This window comes from Bufo bufo, chromosome 8, assembly GCF_905171765.1.
Source record: "Bufo bufo chromosome 8, aBufBuf1.1, whole genome shotgun sequence".
Taxonomy (NCBI): domain Eukaryota; kingdom Metazoa; phylum Chordata; class Amphibia; order Anura; family Bufonidae; genus Bufo; species Bufo bufo.
In genome coordinates this window covers 53328026-53342464 of record NC_053396.1, presented here as the reverse complement: position 1 = coordinate 53342464, position 14439 = coordinate 53328026, and positions in this window count along the sequence as shown.

The window sequence follows — 14439 nt, the reverse complement described above, 5'->3', positions numbered from 1 at the left end:
GGGGCAGCTGAGGGAAGGGGTATCTTGTATGGGGGGGGACAGCTGCGTGGATGCTGAGGGAAGGGGTATCTTGTATGGGGGGGCAGCTGCGTGGATGCTGAGGGAAGGGGTATCTTGTATGGGGGGGCAGCTGAGGGAAGGGGTATCTTGTATGGGGGGGACAGCTGCGTGGATGCTGAGGGAGGGGGTATCTTGTATGGGGGGGGGGACAGCTGCGTGGATGCTGAGGGAGGGGGTATCTTGTATGGGGGGGCAGCTGCGTGGATGCTGAGGGAGGGGGTATCTTGTATGGGGGGGCAGCTGCGTGGATGCTGAGGGAGGGGGTATCTTGTATGGGGGGGCAGATGCGTGGATGCTGAGGGAGGGGGTATCTTGTATGGGGGGGCAGCTGCGTGGATGCTGAGGGAAGGGGTATCTTGTAATGGGGGGCAGCTGCGTGGATGCTGAGGGAATGGGTATCTTGTATGGGGGGGCAGCTGCGTGGATGCTGAGGGAAGGGGTATCTTGTATGGGGGGGCAGCTGAGGGAAGGGGTATCTTGTATGGGGGGGCAGCTGCTGAGGGAAGGGGTATCTTGTATGGGGGGGCAGCTGCTGAGGGAAGGGGTATCTTGTATGGGGGGGCAGCTGCTGAGGGAAGGGGTATCTTGTATGGGGGGGCAGCTGCTGAGGGAGGGGGTATCTTGTATGGGGGGGCAGCTGCGTGGATGCTGAGGGAAGGGGTATCTTGTATGGGGGGAGCAGCTGTGTGTATGCTGAGGGAGGGGGTATCTTGTATGGGGGGGCAGCTGAGGGAGGGGGTATCTTGTATGGGGGGGCAGCTGCGTGGATGCTGAGGGAAGGGGTATCTTGTATGGGGGGGCAGCTGAGGGAAGGGGTATCTTGTATGGGGGGGACAGCTGCGTGGATGCTGAGGGAAGGGGTATCTTGTATGGGGGGGCAGCTGAGGGAAGGGGTATCTTGTATGGGGGGGACAGCTGCGTGGATGCTGAGGGAAGGGGTATCTTGTATGGGGGGGCAGCTGAGGGAAGGGGTATCTTGTATGGGGGGGACAGCTGCGTAGATGCTGAGGGAAGGGGTATCTTGTATGGGGGGGACAGCTGCGTGGATGCTGAGGGAAGGGGTATCTTGTATGGGGGGGACAGCTGCGTGGATGCTGAGGGAAGGGGTATCTTGTATGGGGGGCAGCTGAGGGAAGGGGTATCTTGTGTGGGGGGGACAGCTGCGTGGATACTGAGGGAGGGGGTATCTTGTATGGGAGGGCAGCTGCGTGGATGCTGAGGGAAGGGGTATCTTGTATGGGAGGGCAGCTGAGGGAAGGGGTATCTTGTATGGGGGGGGACAGCTGCGTGGATGCTGAGGGAGGGGGTATCTTGTATGGGGGGGCAGCTGCGTGGATGCTGAGGGAAGGGGTATCTTGTATGGGGGGGCAGCTGCGTGGATACTGAGGGAAGGGGTATCTTGTATGGGGGGGCAGCTGCGTGGATGCTCAGGGAAGGGGTATCTTGTATGGGGGGGCAGCTGCGTGGATGCTGAGGGAAGGGGTATCTTGTATGGGGGGGCAGCTGCGTGGATGCTGAGGGAAGGGGTATCTTGTATGGGGGGGACAGCTGCGTGGATGCTGAGGGAGGGGGTATCTTGTATGGGGGGGACAGCTGCGTGGATGCTGAGGGAGGGGGTATCTTGTATGGGAGGGCAGCTGAGGGAAGGGGTATCTTGTATGGGGGGGACAGCTGCGTGGATGCTGAGGGAAGGGGTATCTTGTATGGGGGGGACAGCTGCGTGGATGCTGAGGGAGGGGGTATCTTGTATGGGGGGGCAGCTGCGTGGATGCTGAGGGAAGGGGTATCTTGTATGGGGGGGCAGCTGAGGGAAGGGGTATTTTGTATGGGGGGGCAGCTGCGTGGATGCTGAGGGAAGGGGTATCTTGTATGGGGGGGCAGCTGAGGGAAGGGGTATCTTGTATGGGGGGGGCAGCTGCATGGATGCTGAGGGAAGGGGTATCTTGTATGGGGGGGCAGCTGCATGGATGCTGAGGGAAGGGGTATCTTGTATGGGGGGGCAGCTGCGTTGATGCTGAGGGAATGGGTATCTTGTATGGGGGGGCAGCTGCGTGGATACAGAGGGAATGGGTATCTTGTATGGGGGGGCAGCTGCGTGGATGCTGAGGGAAGGGGTATCTTGTATGGGGGGGACAGCTGCGTGGATGCTGAGGGAAGGGGGTATCTTGTATGGGGGGGCAGCTGCGTGGATGCTGAGGGAGGGGGTATCTTGTATGGGGGGGCAGCTGCGTGGATGCTGAGGGAGGGGGTATCTTGTATGGGGGGGCAGCTGCATGGATGCTGAGGGAAGGGGTATCTTGTAATGGGGGGCAGCTGCGTGGATGCTGAGGGAATGGGTATCTTGTATGGGGGGGCAGCTGCGTGGATGCTGAGGGAAGGGGTATCTTGTATGGGGGGGCAGCTGCTGAGGGAAGGGGTATCTTGTATGGGGGGGCAGCTGCTGAGGGAAGGGGTATCTTGTATGGGGGGGCAGCTGCTGAGGGAAGGGTATCTTGTATGGGGGGGCAGCTGCTGAGGGAAGGGGTATCTTGTATGGGGGGGCAGCTGCTGAGGGAAGGGTATCTTGTATGGGGGGGCAGCTGCGTGGATGCTGAGGGAAGGGGTATCTTGTATGGGGGGGCAGCTGCGTGGATGCTGAGGGAGGGGGTATCTTGTATGGGGGGGCAGCTGCGTGGATGCTGAGGGAGGGGGTATCTTGTATGGAGGGGCAGCTGCGTGGATGCTGAGGGAGGGGGTATCTTGTATGGGGGGAGCAGCTGTGTGTATGCTGAGGGAGGGGGTATCTGGTTGTATGTGAAGGGGGACAGCAGTGTGTGGGGTTGTGTGTGTAAAGGCTGTATTACAGAGGCAGATTTTCCAGGCGCTAAGGAAGGAATCGCCTGCTTGCTGAGGAGACCACTGCTATTACATGCAGTGATCGTTATACCATCGCTTGTCTCAATGCTGTACAGTTATTTGCCAGCGGCAGACTGTAATTAGCACGATCTGCCTTTTGCTTGCTCATCGGCGGTATTAGGCCTCATGCACACGACCGTTTTTTTTTTTTTTTCGTTCCCAAAAACGGGTTCCGTGATCCGTGTCCATTTTTTTTTTTGGGGACAGATCCGTTTGACGTTGACACAATATGGTGCATTTGCAAACGGATCCGTCCCCCATTGACTTTCAATGTAAAGGCAGGGTATATTTTAACTGTTAGAATATAACATCGGATTTGAGTTAGAACGTAATAACTCAGATCCGACAGTATATTCTAACAGAGGCGTTCCCATGGTGATGGGGACGCTTCAAGTTAGAATATACTAAGAACTGTGTACATGACTGCTGCCTGGCAGCACCCGATCTCTTACAGGGGGCTGTGATCCGCACAATTAACCCCTCAGGTGCCACACCTGAGGGGTTAATTGTGCGTATCATAGCCCCATGTAAGAGATCAGATGCTGCCAGGCAGGAGGGGGCAGACCCCCCCCTCCCTCCCCCCCCCCCCTGTATTACATTCATTGGTGGCCAGTGCGGCCCCACCTCCCTCCCTCCTCCTGTATTACATTCATTGGTGGCCAGTGCGGCCCCCCCTCCCCTGTATTACATTTATTGGTGCCCCCCTCTTCCCCATCATTGGTGGCAGCGGAGAGTTCCGATCGGAGTCCCAGTTTAATCACTGGGGCTCCGATCGGTTACCATGGCAACCAGGACACTACTGCAGCCCTGGTTGCCATGGTTACTTAGCAATTTTAGAAGCATTATACTTACCTGCGCTGTCTGTGACCGGCCGGGCGCTCTTCTTACTGGGTAAGTGAAAGGTCTGTGCGGTGCATTGCTTATAGCACAGACCTCTCACTTACCAGTAGGAGGAGCGGCCGGTCACAGACAGCGCAGGTAAGTATAATGCTTCTAAAATTGCTAAGTAACCATGGCAACCAAGACTGCAGTAACGTCCTGGTTGCTATGGTAACCGATCAGAGCCCCAGCGATTAAACTGGGACTCCGAACTCTCCGCTGCCACCAATGATGGGGGGGCCGCAGTGGCCACCAATGAATTAAAATGCGTCCGGCTCTTGAGAGAAGAAGAGCGCAGGCAGCGCTCCGGACACCCCCCCTCCCCATAAGAGCGCAGGCAGCAGCCCCCAGCCCTAAGAGGAAGAGTGCAGGAGGCTCTCAGAGGAGAACCCCGACCTGCCCCCAGAAGAAAGGAGAGCGCAAGCAGCACTCAAGGCCGGGAGGAAGAAGGAGAGCGCAGTCAGCACTCAGAAGATACCCCTGGACTGGAATAAGTAACCCCTGCCCAGCATGACCTACTGCCACCAAACCCTATTTACCCCTGCATTAACCCCTACTGCCCCCTCCTGCCTGGCAGCACCTGATCTTTTACAGGGGGCTGTGATCCACACAATTAACCCCTCAGGTGCGGCACCTGAGGGGTTAATTGTGCGGATCACAGCCCCCTGTAAGAGATCAGGTGCTGGCAAGCAGCAGGGGGCAGTCATGTACACAGTTCTTAATATATTCTAACTTGAAGCGTCCCCATCAGTATGGGAACGCCTCTGTGTTAGAATATACTGTCGGATCTGAGTTTTCAGATATAACTCAAATCCAATATATATTTTTAACATAGAGGCGTTCCCATGGTGATGGGGACACTTCAAGTTAAAATATACCATCAGATTGGAGAAAACTCAGATCCGATGGTATAATAGGGACTTTACATTGAAAGTCAATGGGGGACGGATCCGTTTGCAATTGCACTATATTGTGTCAATGTCAAACGGATCAGTCCCCATTGACTTGCATTGTAAGTCAGGACGGATCCGTTTGGCTCCACACGGCCAGGCGGACACCAAAATGACTTTTTCCTTCATGTCCGTGGATCCTCCAAAAATCGAGGAAGACCCACGGAAGAAAAAACGGACACGGAACCCATTTTTGCAGACTGCAAAAAAAACGGTCGTGTGCATGAGGCCTAAGGCTGTGGGGAACCTAGAGCACAGGTATTAGAGGGGGGTGTAGAGCAGATGTACCACAGGGAGGAGGATCTGGAACAAAGGCACTCGAGGGAAGAGATACTAGAGGGGATCCTGCTGTAGTGGTACTAGGGTGAGCAGTACCTAGTAAAGGCACAACATGTAGGACCACCCTAGAGCAGGGCAACTATAGGTTAGAGGGCTATTTAGCAGAGGCATGGGAGGGAGGGGGACCTGGAGCAGAGGCACTAAAGGGAGATGGAATTGGAGTAGCAAAGCTAGAGGGAATGGGTCCTGTGGGTGCAGAGGTGCCAGAGGGAGGAGGACATCGAGCAGAGGTACTAGAGAGAAGGGGGCATGGGGTAGAGACACTAGACAAAGGTGAACCGGGAGCAGAGGTGCTAGAGAGAGAGGAGCATGCAACACTCAGTTTAGGGGAAAACCTGAAGCAGAAACACTAAAAGGGAAATAGTACAAGGGTAGAGGCATTAGAGAGAACAGGACCTGGAGAAGAAGAAGAACCAAAGGCAGGAGTACTGAGCAGAAGCACAAAAAAAAGAAGGGTATCTGAGTTAAGGTTCTAGGGCAAGGGGTCCTGCTGTAGGTACACTAGACAAAGGTAATCTTGCCGTACAGTCACTAAAAGGACACCGTCCTGGAACAGAAGCACAAAAGGGACTCTGGAGCAGAGGCAAACTACAACTCCCACCATGCCCTTCTGTAGGCTGAAAGCTGTAGGATGTCTGGGAATTATGGTAGTTGTAGTTTTACAACAGCTGAAGGGCCTCAGGTTGAGCATGCCTGATCTACATGATGAATGCTATTTGCTGAAGTGAGAGGACCCCTTTAACTGGGTTAGAGGTGGGCTAGGTCAGGATTTGGGGAACAGTGTAGGTGTAGTCTGGGGGTACATGGGGGACCAGTGGGGTGCTGGTAACAGTGTGGGTGTAGTCTGGGAGTACATGGGGGACCAGAAGTGTTAGAATATTGCCACTCCTCTGTAGAAGATTACAAATCGCTGACATGGGCAAGATTACATTGGTTATTCGGGTCCCCAGTGCATGGAACGGGCGGCACATATGTCTAAATATGGGAGCATCTCACCGGATAAAAAAAAAGTCCTGCTTGAAAGAGTGTGACGTGCCCTACAATGCTGTTTAGTTTACTATTTTTAATCCTGCATATTTTTTTTATAGGGATAACCATAATTTGTGGTTAAATAAATAATATTTTTAGATGAATAAAATATGTAAACATTTCAAACAATTGTCTTTTTTTTTTTTTTTTTTTAAATAACTATATACTTTGGGAAACTGTAGCCGTGCATGAGTCTCTGATGGCACACTCTGGGGGAATTGATCATGAGGAGAATATTTGAAGTCAGTTTTGCTTGAGTCTGGGTTGGAGAACTTTATTCCACATTCATCACACGTCACAGGTTGTCTGATAAATGTGGCTTGTTCTTACACCCAACACTTCTTCTAGAGAAGCTCCTCCCGTTTTCCTATTTTTTCCTCCTGGAATGAGATTGCGACTTTTAAAAAAAAGTCTCAATGATAAATCTGGAGTGAAGCTCATTAACATAGCTAACCACACCCACTTTCCCATCCATATTACAAAACTGGCATGAGTTGTGTAAAAATGCAAAATTTGGCGCAATTAATGGCAAAAAAAGTTGCAAAAGCCATATTTTGCACTTTTTGATGCCAGAATTCTGGAGGGAAGTTCTGATAAATCAGGGCCTATGTATGATGTAACAGACACACACATTAAACAGCCTTGGTGACCTTTGCTACTAGGGAGCAGCATCTACCGCTATGAGGGGACTCCCTGCATTGTACAATGCTTCAATCATGTGTCACAGAAAAGACAATTCTGATGCTCACCTACTCTAACAATGTTCCTAACTGTTTGAACGATCTTTCCTAGTCCACAGTCACTCCTTAATTCCCCTATACGGGGAAGGTACAATGGGGTCAAAATAACTGACTAGTGACAGATCAGCCAAAATCAAGTAAAAACTAAGCGGAAACCAAATGAGCCAGCACAGACAAAAACACATGGAAACAGCAGACACAAATCAATAACCAAATTCCACCAAAATCAATACTGGGAGAGACACAGGAGACATTTACACTGTCGCTCCTGCACAGTATGCCAGGCAGGGTCGCTAAATCCTATGTCTGAAAAGGACCTCAGCAGTATGAATACTACATAATAAAGGGAAAAGGTCCTTTTGGGCTATGGGAAATAGTCACTTCAGTGTGAGTCGGCTAAGGGTCCATTCACATGTTCGTAAGTGTTTTACGGATCCGCAGGACACAGCAATCTGCGGACTGTACATCGCGACACTATAATAGAAAATGACTAATCTTGTCCGCAATTGCGGACAAGAATAGGACATGTTCTATTTTTCCCCTTTTATCCTTCATGATGGCATACCATGAGAGATGACCCACCTCCAACCAGGTAGGGACAGGAAAAATAAATTTGACCCTCCTCCGGCTCCTCACTGTCTTCCTGTCCCTCCAGGTGGTAGACGGGTTATTCCTCACGGCACTTGCTGTGGGTCCACTTTTGTGCCGGCAGGCGGGGTGGCGATTTTACTGTCATTATGCCTAGGCACATGAGGGATGCAGGCAGCACCCGTTCCCTAGTTGGGCATTGGGGTGCTGGAAGTCTGTAGGTAAGGGACCCTCCTCCTTACCTCCTGCTCTGCACGCCGGGGTGGAGGTCCATGTGCCAACCAGACACTTAGTTCCTCCTGTCTTTTCAGCGCTCCTCATGGCATCCCGAATCTTCGGTGCATGACTATGACGTCACAGGAAGTCGAATGCGTTCCAGCGGTACTTCTGGTTGTGTGACTAACGTAGGGGCGGAGATCAAGGCGGAAGTCGCCCTCTGATCTGAGGTCTGCAGGTAAGGAGAAATAAAAAGGGGGACAAACATGGCAGAGGTCTGACCGTACGTTGGAATTGGGATCAGGCCAGATGGAGTCCGCCATGGGTCCTGCTGCTGTGGGGTACTTTACTTGGGGGATGCTGTATATCTTGTACTTATGCTAACCTCTTGTGTTTCTGTCAACCCTCTCCTATATGCGTGCAGAGTGATAAGGATGGTGTGCAGAAAACAAAATCCACCCCTAAAATTAGGAAATGTGTAGTGTGTTTGGTAAAATTACCAGAAACATGTACTACAAATATGGCCAAAGATTTAGTTCCATCTATAAGGGAGGAATTAAGGGACGTAATTAGAGAGGAGATGCGCTCAGGTTTATCCAAACAGCCTGGGTCCGTCTACCTCTAAACGTAGGGAACAAAAAATTATGTATTCTAGCTCCTCAGATTCAGAGCAGGATGCAGACCAAGGAAGTTTTGACTCTGTTGATTCCTCTGGATCTGATACAGATTTTAATTGAGAGAATTGATTAAAGCCATTGACCTCTCAGACGAAAAAGTCCATAGGTCCGTACAGGACGAACTGTTTAGTGGACTCGAACATAAGAAAAAACGATTCTTCCCAGTCCATAAAAAAATGCATGATATGATAAAAAGGGAATGGAAGACGCCAAACAATACGGCGTAGATTTCCCTTTAGTGAGGAAGATGAAGCCTTGTTAAAGGGTTTCCATCATCTCAAAATTAGTTATGTAGCTGGCTGACATTAGCGATGTGCTAATGTCAGCAGTACATAACTGTGTAACTTATCTGCCTACATGCTGCCGTTCACCCAGAAAACTAACTTTAAAAATATGCAAATGAGCCTCTTGGTGCTATTGGGGCGTTGCTGCAGCACCTAGAGACTCCATCTCCTCACTGTTCGGCACGCCTATTTTGTTTTGATGGACATCTCTGCTCTGCGCTTTTAAAGTAAAATCCTGCGCCATCTCATTTAGTAGCAGGCGCAGTGAGTGAAGGATGGTTACCTGCTGCTGGCTGTCTTCACTTCCGGGGAGCTCTGTGACGTATTCAACACAGGCGCAGTGAGGAAGCAGGCGAGCGTCCTTCACTCACTGCGCCGAATACTAAACGGGACGGCGCAGACGTGGGATTTTACTTTCAAAGAGCAGAGATGTCCATCAAAGCAAAATAGGCGTGCCGAACAGTGAGGAGATGGAGTCTCTAGGTGCTGCAGCAACGCCCCAATAGCACCTAGAGGCTCATTTGCATTTTTTTAAAGTTAGTTTTCTGGGCGAACGGCAGCATGTAGGCAGATAAGTTACACAGTTATGTACTGCTGACATTAGCACATCGCTAATGTCAGCCAGCTACATAACGAATTTTGTGATGATAGAAACCCTTTAACTTCATGCCCTAAAATAGATGTCACTTTCCAAGTTGGTTAAAGGTTCTAATGCCCTTCCCTTTGAGGACATGGGGTCCTTAAAAGACCCCATGGATAAAAAGGTAGATTCACGCCTAAAGAAGACTTGGGAAGCTGCCACGGGTATTTTCAAACCCAATCTAGCCGCCACCTCTGTGTCTCGGTCCCTTAAAAAGTGGTTACAACAATTAGAATCTCTTCTTAGAGTAGGGACGTCTTATGATACGTTGAAAGACTCTTTTCCCCTCTTACTAAAGGCGGTAGATTTCTTGTCTGATTCTACGGCAGAGTCAGTTAGGATGGCGGCAAGAACCACTGGGTTAACAGTAGTGGCCAGAAGGGCTCTATGGTTGAAATCCTGGACGGGGGACATAATCCCAGTCCCTCTTCATCAACAAAAGTTGGGTTACTATTCAACCATGTTTTTGGTAAAAAAAAACTAATGGAACTTTTCGGTTGATAATAAACCTAAAGAGTCTGAACAGATTTATAAAATACGAAAAGTTCAAGATGGAATCCATAAACACCACCATAAACCTGTTAAAAGAAGGGGACTTTTTAACATCAATAGACTTGAAGGATGCGTATTACCATATTCCGGTATGTGAAAGAGCTCAAAAATGTCTTTGTATTGCAGTCTTTCTGGGAACAAAGTTATATAATTTTCAGTTCCAAGTCCTCCCCTTTGGGATCACCTCAGCTCCGAGGGTGTTCACAAAGGTAATGATAGATGTAGTGGCTCACTTGAGGAGACGAAATGTCTTAATAATCCCCTAATCTTCTAATTGTGGGAGATTCAAGAGAATGTCTAGAGAAGAATTTATTTCAGACTTGCCAGACTCTGTTTCAAACAGGTGGGGTGATAAACTGGGAGAAATCAAACCCCTGCCCTTAACAGAGTTTAATTTTCCTAGGGGTTCGTCTGGAGTCCACCCATCAAAAAAACCTTTCTTCCAACCGAAAAGGTGACAGGAGTAATAGGAAAGGTCTCAAACTTCCAAAATCAGTCAGTTTGTACGATCAGAGAAGCTATGAGACTGTTGGGCACACTAACATCATGTATTCCCGCAGTCAAATGGGCCCAATTCCACACTCGGATCCTCCAGCAGTGGTTATTGGGATGTTGGGACAGAAATCAGGAATCTATATATCAGATAGTTCAAATTCCCTCTTGGGTAAACCATTCCCTACAGTGGTGGATAGATCCAGATCACCTGAGGGAAGGAGTTGCCTGGTCTCCCGATCATCTACAGATTGTTTCAACCGATGCAAGTCTATGGGGATGGGGAGCTTATTGCTCTCATCACTCCTGTCAAGACCAGATGTCCAGAGATCAGATGGATCTCTCTTCAAACCAGAGGGAATTCTCTGCGGTTTGGAAAGCTCTAAAAGTACTATCCCAATATATAGTGGGGAAGGACATACAAATAGGATCGGACAACACAACGGTAGTAGCCTATCTAAACTATCAAGGAGGAACAAGAAGTGTGGGGCTAAGCAAAATAGTGGAAAAATATTCTCCTGGGCAGAGGTTCATCTAAAATCCCTGTCAGCGATACATTTAAAAGGGTCTTCAAACACAAAAGCAGACTTTTTAGGCAGAGTATCACTGAAGTCGACAGAGTGGAGTCTAGAGGAACAGGTTTTCCTACAGATAACCTCCTTAGGGGGGATCCCGCAGGTGGATGTGTTTGCCTCCGCAGTGAACACAAAACTAAAAAAATTATTTTCCCTAAACCCCTTCAGCGGGAACATAGGGATGGATGCCCTGTCCCAAAAATGGGACTTTCATATGCTTTTCCTCTGATAACCAGGGTACTAAAAAAGATACGTCAGGATAGAGCCCATGTGATATTGATACCGCCATTATGGCCCAAAAAGTCCTGGTTCCCTCTTCTAAAACTCCTGTCAGTACAGAGCCCGTGGATGCTTCCCTGGAAGCAAGATCTATTGTCCCAGGGTCCAGTTCACCAACCCAAAGTGGAAAAATTACATCTGGCTGCCTGTAATCTGAGAGGCTAACTTTAAGAGCTTAAGGCTTATCAGATTCCATAATTAACACCATAGCATCCAGCAGGAAGGAGATTACCTCCAGGATTTATTCCAGGATCTGGAAAAGATTCTGCGGCTGGTGTTACTGGTCCAAATATTCATCCCAGGAGTTCTCTATTCAAACTATATTGGGATTTTTACAATCTGGATTTCAGAAAGGGTTGCGCCCAAATACTTTAAGGGTCCACATATCAACTTTATGTTCCGTGTTTGATAAAAATATTGCAGACCATCCTTGGGTCATCTGATATCTGAGAGGAGCAGATAGATTAAGACCCGCGGTTCCCCCTTGGGATCTTAATCTAGTCTTGTCTGTGTTAACTTTAGGCCCCTTTGAGCCTCTTTCAGAAGTCCCGTTAAAATATATTACACTGAAAACGTTATTCCTAGTGGCAATTACCTCAGCGCGTAGGGTAAGTGAAATTCAGGCCCTGAAAATTGTGGACCCTTTCTTTACGGTATTCCCTGACAAAGTAGTGTTTAGGTTAGACAATTCCTTCCTACCTAAAGTTGTTACTAATTTCCACAGACAGGAGGAAATTACGGTTCCCTCTTTCTGTTCTAATCCAAAATCGGAAGGGGAAGTTAAATTCAACAAACTGTATGTATGGAGAGCCATCCCGGCTTATCTAGAAGCCACAAAACCCTTCAGGAGATCAGACTACCTATTTGTACAGTTCCTAGGGACTTATAAGGGTCATAAAGCCACAAAAAATTCCTTGTCCAGATAGATAAAAATGCCTATATCTGAGTCCTACAATACCCTGGGTGAGACCCCACCAGGAAATCTAAAAGCCCATTCTACAAGATCAGTCTCTACATCCTAGGCGGAAAAAGCAAATGCTTCCATAGAACAAATTTGTAGGGCTGCAACATGGTCAAGTCCTCACACATTTACCAGACATTACAGAGTGGATACTACGGCAAATCAAGAGCTTTCCTTTTGAAGGAAAGTTTTGCAGGCTATAGTCCCTCCCTAAAGGATTAATCTGTTATATCTCATGGTATGCCGTCATGGAGGATGAAGGGCAAAAACCATATTACTTACCGGTAATTTCCTTTTCATGAATCCTCCATGATGGCATGGTTTTCCCCCCAAAAAATAAAAATAAAAAATATATATATTTGGTATATATAGGTGTGGAAAAAAAGAAGGAAAAAACTCTCTAGGCCGTCGGTTCAGAAAGACACTGAAGAGGAGCCGGAGGAGGGTCAAATTTATTATTCCTGTCCCTACCTGGTTGGAGGTGGGTCATCTCTCATGGTATGCCATCATGGAGGATTCATGAAAAGGAAATTACCGGTAAGTAATATGTTTTTTTGGCGGAAACGGAAGTGTGGATGCGGACAGCACATAGTGTGCTTTCCGCATCTTTTCCGTCCCCGTTGGAAATTAATGGGTCCGCACTCGTTCCACAAAATTGCGGACCCATTTTGCGGACGTGTGAATGGAGCCTAAATCCTATCCTTGAAAAGGACCTCGGCAGTATGAATCCTTCCTAGTACATGATGGAGGGAAAAGGTCCTTTTGGAGTACAGGAAATAGTCACTTCAGTGTGAGTCGGCTAAATCCTATCCCTGAAAAGAACCACAGCAGTATGAATCCTCCATAATAGAGGGGAAAAGGTCCTTTTGGGGTATGGGAAATAGTCACTTCAATGCGAGTCGGCTAAATCCTATCCTTGAAAAGGACCTCAGCAGTATGATTCCTCCCTAGTACAAAATAGATGGAAAAGGTCCTTTTGAGAATATAGGAAATTTCTAATTTGTTTTTTAAACAAATAATGTTAAAGGGGTTATCGGATATCGAAAATATCTCCGCTAATGCCCGGGCCCCTTGTATGGATTATACGTGCTCAGGGCACCCGCGTCGCTCCCGATCCCTGCATGGCCGCCGCTGCATCTCCCCATCACTCAAATCAAAATATCTGGCAACGGGGAAAGCAGGCAATAGCAGGCCGCGACTGGAACGAGCCCCCTTGGGTCTGGTCACCGTTGCGGCCTGCTATTGGCTGCTCCCCCGTCACTGGATCTTTTCATCCGAACGACATGGAGATGCAGCAGTGGCCATGCAGAAATCCGCAGCGACACGGGTGCCATTGAGCAGGTAAGTATAATCCATACAAGGAAAGTACAGAGACCACATGACCAGATGTTTCTGCAAAGCTCTTTACCATGAATATCACAGGAACAACATTTCTGAAGATACAAGTGCTCAGAAGTCACATGATAGTTTTTTTTTATTGTTTATTGTAAAGATTTTTCAGAAATACAAATAAACATAAAAGAGGCTTATTCCACAATAGTCACCTACATAACTTTTTTGTATACTATAACACTGTAGATGTGTTACTGGTCATAGTTAATGACCAGGTCCTAATAGACAAGGGGATTTAGCCAAGTCATTGAGAAACCACTAAATCCTAACAGAGTTCAATAACCAGATTAACGAAGCAGAAGAGGTCCCTACAAATTATGGGAAATAGACAGCTCCTCTACAGTCGGCTATTTCCTATCACTGGTTAGGACCAGGTCCTTATGGAGTATAGTATTTAGCCAACTCACTGTGAACTGGCTATATACTATTTCAGTTCAGGACCTGAACACTAGGGGGCAAAAAGGTCCTTACCCATGATAGGAAATAGCCAGCTCATACTGAGTCGGCTATTTACTATCACTGGTAAGGACCAGGTCCTTACAGAGTAGTATATAGCCGGTTCACAGGGAGTTGGCTAAATACTATACTCCTTAAGGGCATAGTCCTTAACTGTGATAGGAAATAGCCAACAGAGATCACATGGGCAGATGTTTCTGGAAAGCGCTTTACCATGAATATCATAGGACCGGACATTTCTACCAATACAAGTACTCCAAAGTCACATGACAGTTTTTTTGGTTATTTTAAAGATTTTTCAAATATAAAAATAAACATAAAAGAGGCTCATTCTACTATAGTCACCTATATAACTTCATTGTATACTATAACACTGTATCCATGTAGAAGATGTGTTACTGGACATAGTTACTGACCAGGTCCTAATAGACAAGG